This window comes from Podarcis cretensis (assembly GCF_951804945.1).
Source record: "Podarcis cretensis genome assembly, chromosome: 11".
Classification (NCBI taxonomy): Eukaryota; Metazoa; Chordata; class Lepidosauria; order Squamata; family Lacertidae; genus Podarcis; species Podarcis cretensis.
Window position 1 is genome coordinate 66,076,426 of NC_137180.1, and position 12,404 is coordinate 66,088,829.

At 49.4% G+C, this 12,404-nt stretch overlaps 1 protein-coding gene across 1 annotated transcript in view; it reads left to right on the plus strand.

Moving 5' to 3' along the window:
- Positions 1-1,101: 1,101 nt before the first annotated feature.
- The window catches only part of RUSC2 (RUN and SH3 domain containing 2), a 53,334-nt gene continuing 42,031 nt past the window's right edge, over positions 1,102-12,404 (plus strand). Inside the window, exon 1 of the mRNA XM_079994673.1 lies at positions 1,102-1,244. The gene's annotated coding sequence lies outside the window, so the exon portion shown is untranslated. The remainder of the gene's footprint in view (positions 1,245-12,404) is intronic.

Below are 12,404 nucleotides of genomic sequence, written 5' to 3' on the forward strand. Positions count from 1 at the left end.
GCTGTGGGTTAAACCACAGAGCCTAGGACTTCCCGATCAGAAGGTTGGCGGTTCGAATCCCCACGACAGGGTGAGCTCCCGTTGCTCGGTCCCAGCTCCTGCCAACCTAGCAGTTTGAAAGCACATCAAAGTGTAAGTAGATTTAATAGGTGCCGCTCTACAGGAAGGCAAACGGTGTTTCTGTGCGCTGCTCTGGTTCGCCAGAAGCAGCTTAGTCATGCTGGCAACATGACCCAGAAGCTGTATGCCGGCTCCCTCAGCCAATAAAGCAAGATGAGCACCGCAACCCCAGAGTCGGTCACGACTGGACCTAATGGTCAGGGGTCCCTTTACCTTTATATTAATAGTGAAATAATTATTAAGCTCTAACTTTAAATGATTTTTTATTCATAAAAAAACTTAATAATGCAAACACATTGGCATTTGGCAATAACAAAAGTTCCTTTAGAAACACAGTTTACAAAGACTCATAATCTCGTCTCTAGAAACTTGCTATAACATGAAATAATAATTGGTGTAAATATATGATGCAAACTGCTAATAATTGTAAATAGCTTTATTAATATGAAATTAAGTGTTATAACCTGTACAATGCAACTGTAGTTAATAAAATGCAATTTTATATAATATCAGTATCACCATAGTAATCCACACTGTCCACATAAATTTTTTTGCCCCCCCCCCTAGAGTGGGGCCCTAAGCTATAGCTTGTTTAGCTTATGCGTAAATCCGGCACTGGGCCAGGAGAAGGAAGGGCTTCGCTGCCATCCTGATGCCATCTGATGGAAGGGCTGCAGGTGGCCACGGTTTTACGCGCCGCGCAAATCCCTCGTTTCTGGCCTCTTGCTTCATTTCGTGGGGCGACTGTGAGCTCCGGGATATGCTACGAGCGAGGGGGAAATTCTCTCTCTCTCTCCACCGCGTGCCTAATTTTAGGAGACCCCGCCGCGTCTCCAAATGCAGCCAAACAAACCGGCTGGCGTGTGAAGCGCAGCCGGGCCGTCGGCTGTCTGCGCGCTCCGAAGCTGCGCGCCGCCTGCAGCCGCCGGGGAGTGTCTTGTTTTGATGCTCCCGATGCGCCTCCTCATATTTCGGGCATAGCATGCATTGCTGGCATTCCAGGGCGCAGCGCTGCGCTCGCCGCGCCCGTCCAGGACAGCCTTCGGAGGCTGGAGGGAGCTGTGCTCGGGGCTGCGCGCGGGGGCCGAATCGCGGAGGGTCTCCGGGCAGGAGGCTGACCCCGGGTAAGTGGCGGGGGGGGGGATCCTGGAGTCCTGAGCCCGGGGGGGGGGGAGGACGGGGGGAGGCGGCCCTTGCCTGGCTCAGCTGCTGCCCATGTGCGCCGAGCGTTGACTAAGAAGCGCAGCAAAAGGGAAGCGTCACGAGTCTCGCAGGTGGAGGCGCGCACCTTCCCACAGGATCGCGACTGGCTGAGCCTTTGCCAGGGATATTTCTGGCAAGGGCCCTTTACGGATCTGTATGTAGGCGGGAGGGCGCGGCCATGTTTCTCTTCTCCACCCCAACGCGCCCCAATTAAAAACCGAGGCTACATGTGTCAGCCTTCCAATAATTAAATGGTTTTTAAATCTTTAAAAAGTCAGCAGAATGGCGGAGAAAGAAGCGTGGTGTTTCAGGGAGGGCAGGTAGGTGGGAGCTGTTTATCTGTCTGTGTCTATCTATCTCCCATTTTTTTCTCCAAGGAGGAGCTCATGGTGGTGTACATGGTTCTCTCTCTCTCTCTCTCTTCCTTTCCCTTTCCCTTTCCCTTTCCCTTTCCCTTTCCCTTTCATAGTTGGAAGGGTCTCCCAAAGGTCCTCTAGTCCACCCCCCTGCAGTGCAGGAATATCAACTAAAGCAGGGATGTCCAATCCTAAATTCCTAAAAAAAGCTCAACAACTTTTGTCAATCCAATGGGTAGATCACTGGTGGCAGTTTTGTTATAGTGGGAGTTGATCATAGTCTCTTGTAAGCTGGACATCTAAAGCATTCCTGACAAGTGGCCACCCAACCTCTGCTTAAAGACCTCCAGGGAAGGAGGGTCCACAACTTCCCAAGGGAGTCTATTCTGCAGCAAAGTAGGTTAGCTGAGAGGTGGTGACTTGCCAAGGTCATAGGTGAGTGGGGATTTGAACTCTCTCCCTGGTCCGACACTCACCACTGATCAGTGCACAAGCCTCCTATGGCAAAGGAGATCCACGCCAGGCATGTGCTGCCTAGTAATCCTGGCAGCCCAGTGCGTCCAAAGGAAGGTTTGCCATTTTCACAGGCACTGAATATTGCTGCCTGAGCGCTGGGGGAACCTGTTAGGCCAACAATGGGATTAAGGTTGTGTCACCCGAAGAGAAGTGTGGGCGATGAGCAATAAGCACATGCACATTTGTTACCAAACAGACTTTCATGTGTGATGGATTTATCAGCGGCTATGGAGCCTCTGTGTTCAGGGCCAGTCTACCTGAAGCCAGGAGCAGACTGGTAGATTTCTGAGTTTCTGGAATCCGGCAAGGAAGGGCCTCAGCTCTGTGGAAGGACCTCCTCTTGGCAGGCAGAAGCTCCCAGCTTCCACCTCCAGCATCTTGAGGCAGACCCTGGAAAGGACCAAATGTGTCTGAGTCCTCCATGTGACTCAGCAGAGCCAGTTACAGGGAGTCGGCAGGAGGAAGTGACTCAGGCCAGAGCTGGGATTGACTCAGGATGGTTTAGCCTTGGAGCAGGTGAGGTCAGTACTGAGAGTGTGTTTCTGAGCAGGTGCAGAGTGCCACTTCCTCACCAGTCTTCTGGCATGCAAGCCTGACCAGGTCTGCATGGGAAAGTCAAGGTGTGGGGTGAGTAGACCCCAGGGCCGGATTGAGGTTAGATGAGGCCCTCAGCTCCTGAAGGTCATGGGGCCCTTTCTATGTCCAGCTGTCCTTTGTCAACAACAAATTGTCGCTGTTTTCTGTATTGAATACAGTGGGCACTCCGGATATAAATTTAATTTGTTCCGGGGGTCCATGCGCACCCCAAAATTTCGTAAGAAGAGGTGCTGCTTCTGTGCACATGCGCGGCATGATAGAGCGCTTCTGCGCATGTGCACACAGCGAAACCCGGAAGTATACACTTCCGGGTTTGCCATGTTCGCAACCTGAAAGTTATGTTACCTGAAGGTAACATAAGCTGAAGGTCCACTGTATATGCTATATGGTAATTTATGGACGTAATGGGTATCTAACCATTTGCACATAACAAAATATGTATTTTATCAAAGTAATTGTTGAACTGAAATATAATTAAGAAGCAGTATATTAATAATGAAATACAATTAAGAAGTATATTAATAGTGAAATAATTACTAAGCTCTAACTGTATGTATGTTTTATTTTATTTGTTTTTTATCTTATATTTTGGAAATGTACATCCAGGTTTTTTTCCTTAAAAAATTTTGGGGGGCCCCCAAGAGAGTGGGGCCTAAGCTAGAGCTTGTGTAGCTTATGCGTAAATCTGGCACTGGTAAAGCCAGAGGGACAGGCCAGAGGCCATGTGCAGCTGCACATTACCTCTTGCCCACAACTGGATTCCAGTGGCCAGAAAGGAGATTCCGACTAAATTTCAGGAATAACTTTTGGGCAGGTGAGAGCTGTGGATTCCCTCGGGAGGTGGTGGACTCCCCTTCACTGGTTGGATGACCGTCTGCCATGGATGCTGTAGCTGAGATTTCTGCACTGCGGGGGGTTGGACTAGAGGACCTCTGGGGTTCCCTTCCAACTCTACAGTTCTAGAATTCTATGAACCGTCTTCCAGTTTTTGTCAGAGAGATGCAGATGGCCCTTCTGGCTGGCTGATCTTTGCATGGCTCCTGCTAGTCCGGCGGGTCCAGCCAGCCAGGATCACATGTGGCTGCACGTGGCTGAGAGAGAGGAGAGACTGACTGGCTGCCAGGCCTGGGAAGGCGGCTTGCTTTCACACTGGCCCAGTTCCTCTCCTGTGCTTCTTCTGCCTGAGCTGCTCAGCTGAGTCAGAGCTTTGCAGATGTGCATCAGCTGGAGCTGGGTGGAGAGCTAGAGGCGGAAAAATGGGATGCCATGGCAACGCCTTGCTCCCCACTCGCCCCCTCCAGTGGGAAAGCCATGGAAATGAGGCTCCCATCCTTATCCACCAGCTTCTGGCTGCTTCTACAGAGGTTGGTTTGCCTTTTGGAAACTACATAACCCAGCATGCAACGGGGCTCACGCATGAGCAGGGAGCGTTGTTTTGATTCCTCCAAAGCACTGCATGCTGGGCAATGTAGTCTCAAGGATGCTGCTCACCCCAAGGAAGGGAGGCTCCCAGGCTGAGCAGGCCCAGCACTTAACTGGAGGACGGAGGGAAAGAGCAAAGAGAATGAACTGAGGCAGGGAACTTTTGCCAGCCCAAAGGCTGCAATTCCCCCCTGGGCACCTTGGTGGTCAAGGGCAGAGGCAGAACTGGATGTGATATTTTTCTATCTATCGTCTATCTCTCTCATAAAATTTATACACAGCTTGATTGTAACAAACAAACAACCCCCCCAAACAAACCCAAAGCCGATTGCAAAAAAATAAAACAAGAAAATGAGGGGAAACGTACAGCAGTGTTTTAAAACATACAATACGAAGCCTGCAATACGAAGCACTCAAGGAAACTGCAGAGGAGAGCCAGTGTGAGGTCCGGGCACCACATTCAGCCCTTGGGATGCCTGAGATTCATCACCAGCCCTAAACTAGACCCTCCGCCTAACTGCTTCCCCCCAAATCTTCATTACTGTTTGATCCTGACCAGAACAGGAAAGGCGAAACAAGCTGGTCATTGTCTGAGCCAATTTGGAAAGGATGCAAACTGGCAGGGCAGCGTGGGGTGAGCTGAGGTCAGGAAACAAGAACTCCCGAAGCTCTGCATATAATGACGCCTTGTTCAGGGCCTGCTCCCTCTAGATTCCCGTTCACCCAAATTGTGAGTGAGTCAAGCCTTCCTCCCCTTGTTTTACTCCACTGCTTTGGGATGTTTAATGGGCCAGAAAAAGTGGTCCTTATAGGCAGAGCTGTTCCAGTTCCTTGGCCGCGCATAACAGGCTATTCTGAGATGCAGAAGAGCTGCAAACCCACCACTATCTCTCTGTCCCTCCCAGGCACACCAGCTCCCAGCCCCCCCCCCCCAATCATCGGCAACAGACACTCGCCACACCCTCCAAGGCTCCTTTCCTCTTGGACTTCATCCTTCCATTCACCCTTTCCCAGCCTGCCTCGCAGAAGTTGTAAATAAAAATCTGCCCTTTTCCCCTTATAGGGTATCCAAGAGCCCATATAGAGTCCTTACATAGGTTCCTTATTGGTAGGAGAAGATAACAGAGACCAACCAGAGAATATTGAGAAGCAAAGCAGCTAGTAAGCTTGATCTTTATTGATCTGTTGCAACAGGGTGCTCCCCTCACACGCAGGAGAGGAAGAGGACCCACAAAAATGCTGTGCAAAGGCTTATAAAGACTTTTGAAATTCCCATTCTCTAGATCAAGACCACCCGCAGAAACATTATGCATACATCACAGAAGGGGTGTAACCTAAGACCACCCCTCAGATACATCCCACCTACATCACAGAAATTTAAATGTTGTTTTTCTCTTGTCCTTGTTTATCTCCTGTCTGGCAGGTTACTTGATTGGATTTCCTGAGGAGCCTGGCCATTCTTTTGTAGTGGTAAAATACTTATTTCCTGGGCCAGGTCACAGGCTCACACCTTATTCATATCTTAAATGTATCCTTAAGACAGGATTTGTGAGGAAAGAGACAGTGGGGAGACTTTTCCAGTTTGACCTTGCAGAGAAAACATTTGGTCAGTTTAGGAATCAAAATGGTTCCAGGCCGACCCTCCTGTGTTGATCTATGTATGTGCGGTTATGAACATTGCCATATATTTAAGACCATAAAATTCCTATCACACAGACACCCACCCCCTTTAGCTTGAAGTGGGTGTAAGAAACGAAAATCTGCCTTTATTCCCTTATGGGGGACACAAGAGCCCTTATAGAGTTCTTTGTAGGTTCTCCATCAGTCAGAGAAAAGAACAGAGGTCAAGCAGAGAATATTGAGAAGCAAAGCAGCTCATAAGCCTGATCTTTAGTGATCTGTTGCAACAGGGTGCTCCCCTCACACGCAGGAAAGGAGGAGGACCCCAAACAAAGGTGTGCCCACCCTTATATAGACATTTTAAATTCCCTGCCTTGGAGTCCAAGACCACCCCCAGAAACATCATACCTACATCACAGAAAGGGTGGTCTACAACAGAAATCTGAGCACATTTTTTGCCAGAAATCTGAGTGCTTTGTTTACCTCCTGTCTGGCAGGTCACCTGTTAATGCTTGCTTGATTGGATACCCTGAGGAGCCTGGCCAGTCTTTTGTAATGATAAATACTTAGTTCCTGAGCCAGGTCACAGGCTCACCCTATTCATACACAGACACACCCTTAAGACAGGATTTGTGAAGGAAAAGACAATGGGGAGGCTTTTCCATTTTCCTTGACCTTGCAGAGAAAACATTTGGTCAGTTTGGGAGTCAAAATGGTTTCTGGGCTGTTTTCCTGTGCTGCATCAGACATGTGGTTTATATATTTGTGTACGTGTTTGCTTGGTACATTTACAAACATATAATAATAATAATAATAATAATAATAATAATAATAATTTATTATTTATACCCCGCCCATCTGGCTGGGTTTCCCCAGCCACTCTGGGCAGCTTCCAACAGAACAATAAAATACATTATTTTATATATAAAAGACATTATATAAATAAGACATATTATATATATATATATATATATTACATGATTATATATATAAGACCTTAATTCTTTTATTTCAGGGGGCAGGGAGGTGTGAGAACTTTCTGGCAGTAAGCGATGTTCATAGCAGAATGGACTCCCTTGGAAGGTGGTGGAATCACTTTGCTTGGAGTCTTTTAAGCAGAGGTTGGGTGACTGTTTGCCCGAGAAAGCTTGAGTTGGGATTTCTGCGCTGCAGGGGGTTGGACTAGAGGACCCTCGGGGTCCCTTCCAGCTCTACCATTCTGGGATTCCAGGAGTGGTGGGCCAGGACCCAGAAGAGACCAGAATTCAAACCCCATAGTCAGCCATGAATCTCCCTTGGAGGCCACTCACATTGCCTCTCAGCCTAACCTACCTCACAGGGTTGTTGTGGGGATTAAAGAAGGAAGGGGAGAAAACCATATATGCCACCCCAAGCTCCTTGGAGAATAAGGTGAGGTGTGACTGTGCCCCTGAAAGACCAGGTGCGCAGCCTGGGAGTCATTCTTTAATTCTTCTTTAATCCCCACAACAACACTGTGAGGTAGGTTAGGCTGAGATGCAATGTGATGCAGGCGCAGGTCAATTCTGTGTCCAGGGCAGCTGTCTACCAGCTCCATCTGGTACGCAGGATGAGACCCTCCCATGGACTGTCTGGCCAGAGTGGTGCATGCTCTAGTTATCTCCCACTTGGACTACTGCAATGCGCTCTACGTGGGGCTACCTTTGAAGGTGACCCGGAAACTACAACTAATCCAGAATGTGGCAGCTAGACTGGGGACTGGGAGCGGCCGCTGAGACCACATAACACCAGTCTTGAAAGACCAACATTGGCTCCCAGTACGTTTCTGAGCACAATTCAAAGTGTTGGTACTGACCTTTAAAGCCCTAAACTGCCTCTGTCCAGTGAAGCAGCGTCACCACCCCCATCGTTCTGCCCGGACACTGAGGTCCAGATCTGAGGGCCTTCTGCCGGTTCCCTCACTGCGAGAAGTGAGGTTACAGGGAACCAGGCAGAGGGCCTTCTCGGTGGTGGCACCTGCCCTGTGGAACGCCCTCCCACCAGATGCCAAAGAAAGAAACAACTATCTGACTTTTAGAAGACATCTGAATGCAGCCCTGTTTAGGGAAGCTTTTAACATTTCATGAATCATTGTATTTTAATATTCTGCTGGAAGCCAGTTATCAAATGGAAAGGCCTTGGGCAAGAACACAGCAGCCTAGCTGGTGTGACGGAAACCTGGCAGGGTGATTGGGGGGGGGGCGGGGATGTGCAGGGTTTCCTTGGAATATCTGTGCACCTTGAGAAGCAGTAGGAGCAGGGGCCTCGGACCTCTCCAGGTGCATCTGCCTGGCCAGGGGCAAGTCCAGCAGTCAGCGGATTTGGGGTGTCTCTCTACCCAGTGCTGAGTACCTCTGAGACGACAGGGATTCTGTTAAGGTACCATCCGCCCTGCTCCCAAATGCATTCCCTCCCTCAGCTCCCCAATACTTGTGGTCTGGAGGGGGTTCAGTCCTCTGGAGCCTTCAGGGCACCCATGAACCTGTCTCAGATAATGTTTCCATCCAACACATGCAGCGGGACATGTTTTGGCCCTGGACTTTAGGGGTCGTTATTATTACTATTATTAATTTAAATACATTTTTAATGAAAGATTTCCCATAAGTAACAAAAGCACATTCTGCATCTCTGTTTTCAAATCATAGAGTCCTTCATATAGGTCAGTTACTGTCTGTCTGAGACATTTTTGTTATAGGCAATGTGGGGTTGTGGGGAAAAGAGAGGTGAGGAGGAGGGAGGAAATAGAGAAAGAGAAAAAGGAAAAGAAAGAAGGAAAAGAAAAAAGGGGGTGATTTCTCCAGATTGCTTTTGATTTGGTGGGGGGGCTGTTTAAATGACTGCTGTGATTTTTGTTGTTCCTACTTGTTATGGCACAAGTGTTTTATTGCAATATTGCGTATGCCTTTAGCAGATTTGCAGACATGATATGACGGCTTGCACCAATACTTTATCTTGAGAAGCTGCTAACATATTTATTAAATAACAATTAAGTTAGAAGATACCTTGGTCGAATAATAAACACAATGGCTTCGAATTCTGAATAGAAGCTCTTAGGAAATCGTTTTATGAGGGGGTTAAACCATGTTAATGATTCTTTGTGGACAAGAAGCAACACTTTGGAACAGAGAAATTAGTTGAGGAATTTCAGCGGAAAGGAATCCCGTCTGTTTGAAAGGGTTCAGGAGGTGAAGGCCTCATCTCAGCCCCTGGGTCAAGAGTGTGTGCCTTCCTGGAAGAGTTGTAGGGTCAGGAGGAAAGGGAGATATTTCACCTTGGATAACTTGGAGCTCCCCCCTCTTTGATGCACCATTATGGAAAAGAAGAGCGTGGTGCTTTGGGCTTTGCAAAGGGAGTTTGTTCCAGCCAAGCTCTGGCGCAGGCAGGCCTTCTCTTCTCCCTTGGCGCCTCCGGGAATCAGGTGGAGCCACTTGCAGGTGGGCAAAAGATAGATGGAGGAGCCCAGGCCAAGGGCTGGAAGCCAGAGCCTGGAGCCAAGATGAGTCTGTGCACACCAGCCGTGTCTCTCTCTTGGGCCATGGAGATCTCTGGCTTGGTGGCCACACAGCACTGGGGAGAATGCACAGGAGCACTAGCCCAGCCCTCGCTCCGCCAGGGAAATTGTCTTGCCAGAGGTGGTGCTTTGCCAGCTGGTGGATTCAGCCCAAGCCTGCAGAGCAGATCTGCCCTGGCCCTTTCCCCTGGGATCGTGACCCAAGCTGTGTCTGTGCCAGGCCCCTCCTTGGAGCTTTTATTTGCATGGACACTGGGCCTTTTCATTCAGCAGCCCAGGCTTTGCTCCCTGGGTGGCCAGCCGCTCTCTCCACCTCCCCAGCAGAGGCTCTGCAGACTGCAAAGGGGAGGCACCCAAGAGAAGAGGAAAGCTGGCTGCAGAACCGTGCATAGCACCTCCCTTGGTTATATCTGGTCTGCTCCTCTGAACCAAGCAGAACACGCCCCCCTCATTCACCCCCAAGGTGCTTCTGTGGGTCAGGCAGGTGGCATCTGGAGGCTCGTGTGAGGCATGGACTGAGGGCTCCCTCAGGGGCTGCTACCTGCAAGCAGGAGAGCAGGAGTGATGGGTGCCACCTGGAAAGCAGGTTCTGCCTTCTGTCACTTATATCCTAAAGGACATTCTTAGTGTGTGGGGGTATTTATATTTGAAGCAAGGAGAGACGCCCATCTCTGGGGCATTCCTGGTCAAGTTTTCCTCTTTCCTGGCAGCTGCCTCTGTCTCTTCCCTTGCGCTTGCTGTGTTGCTCTTCCTCTGAGGAGGTGGCATCTTCAAGGCCCTTGAAGGTTTCACAAACAACATGCCACGCGAGGAGAATCGGTGCCTGCTGCTTCTGTTGCCTGCTTGATATCAACTGTCTGGTAGGCAGACTGAAAAACTAGGTAAGGATCTCGGCTGGTCTGCAGGTTGCAAAGCCCCTGTGTGTAAAAGAGAACCTCTCTGTGTCAGGAGGAGCTGTTTTCTCACGGTGATTTACTCAGGAGGAGCTACTAGTCATCTCCATTCTCGGAGTCTGCTTGCCTCTGAATGCTTGCTGATGCAGAAAGTATTTAAATGCACCTTTCACAAGAAACCAGAGGCATTTCTCTTGGGTATGGTCGGCCAGTTGGTGCCGAAGAAGGATAAGAATTTCTTTTTGTACGCTACTACGGCAGCAAGGATTCTCCTAGCAAAGTATTGGAAGACACAAGAGCTACCCACGCTGGAGGAATGGCAGGCAAAAGTGATCGACTTTATGGGACTGGCAGAAATGACCGGCAGAATCCGCGACCAAGAGAAAGAGACTGTGGAAGAAGATTGGAAGAAGTTTAAAATATATCTTAAGAGCTACTATAAAATTGAGGAGTGCTAAAATGCTGAGGGAGAGGAAGACGTAGAATTGCAGCGGTAAATTGTGTTTGGTTTAGGGTGAAATTGAAAAGGAGAATGAATTTATATTTAATTGGCTAAAAAGGGTTGCTGAACAATTGTTAAAATAAAGGATGCAAAAAGGGGAAGGCATGGGGAAGTCCGGGAAAAGAGGTTTATGGAAATAAGGTAAAGAAATTATGATTTTTTGTGTTTGTTTTTATGTTATTTTTGTGTTTGTTAAAAATTGGAAATTAATAAAAATTTTATTAAAAAAAAAAATGAATGCTTGCTGATGCAAGAGGGCTGAGGACTATTGTTTTGCTCCTGTTCCTCCTGTAGGATGCCCAGGATGGGCACCTGGTTGGCCGTGGCCAGATCAAGATGCCAGACCAGATGAGCATCTTTGGCTTGATCCACCTGCTGCTGCAGAGCTCTGCTCACCTCCTTACTGTTTTGTTGATATTTTGTGAGGTTTTGGTGCTTTGTTGCTCGTTTCCTTGGCGACAACTCCCCTGGATCATAGAATTCATTACAAGAATCTTAGGACTCAGCCAGTACTTGTCGCGCACGTGAGCAAACTCTTGCTTGTCATTCGTGCGGCCTTGATAGTGTTTGGCGTCTCCGACATGGGAGGTGGCTCACTCTTCTTCCCATTGGAAGAGAGAGCCTCTGTGGTTGCCAGAAAATGCAGGCGTGGAGAGGACCGCTGTGCCCAAATCCTGCTTGTGGGCTTCTCTTTGTTGAATCTGGTTGCCCACTGTGAGGTGAGGGTGAGGGGCCATTGGCCTGATCTGCACATTTCAGTGTTGTGGACCCAGATTCCCAAGATCCACTCCCAGCTCTTCATCCCCTGAACCACACCGGATCTCAGCACATCACACTCCGGAAAGCTGTGTGCCATGATCAGTGACGGCTGCTCCATTAGGCACTGCCCTGGCGCCCTTAGCCAGCCCCCCATCCTGCCCTCTTCCTTACAGCCAGCCAGTGAGAGCCCACCAGCTTCCTCCCGAATTCCAGGGTTGTCCTTGTGCAACTTAGCAGGGAAGAGGACGATAGGGGCAAAACTAGAATTAGTTGCCTCTGGGTGGCAGGGCTGGCCATAGGAGCCAACCCCAGTGGGGGGCCATGGGTGCTTGGGCACCCAGAAAAATAGAATTGTGGGGTCTGGGCAGCCACAAACTCAATGAAGAAAGCTGGCAGGTGGCAGCAGTAGTCAGCTCTGCCCTCCACAGCGGGGGTTGGGGGGTGGGGGCTCAGACACAGAGGCAGAGGCAGAATGTCTCTTTACTGAGCCTGAGCCCCTCCCCACAGAAAAGGGTTCCTCGCTGGCTGCCCCAAGGCACCTCAGGCAGCAGGATCCACAGGCAGGGATGTAGATATTGACTCCCTGCTGGTTCCTTATGCTGGTTCCTGATGTAGATTTTCACTCACCCGTGAGACATCGCATAGTTGTGCTCATTCATTTCAGTGGGCCTACTCTGAGTCAAACTTATTTGAATGCCACCCTCTGGCTGCTCCCCCTGCTCTTGGCCTCCTTCCCTCCTTCCACCCTCCCAATGGGCACCAGCTAGCACAGGTCCCCACCCCTCTGCAAAAGTTCCGGTTTGCTCTCTCTCCTAGCAGCTCAGTTGTTTCAGTCCTGCAGGCAGAGTTTTTGGCTGCCCCCTGGAAATCTCCCCTGATGGCCCCTT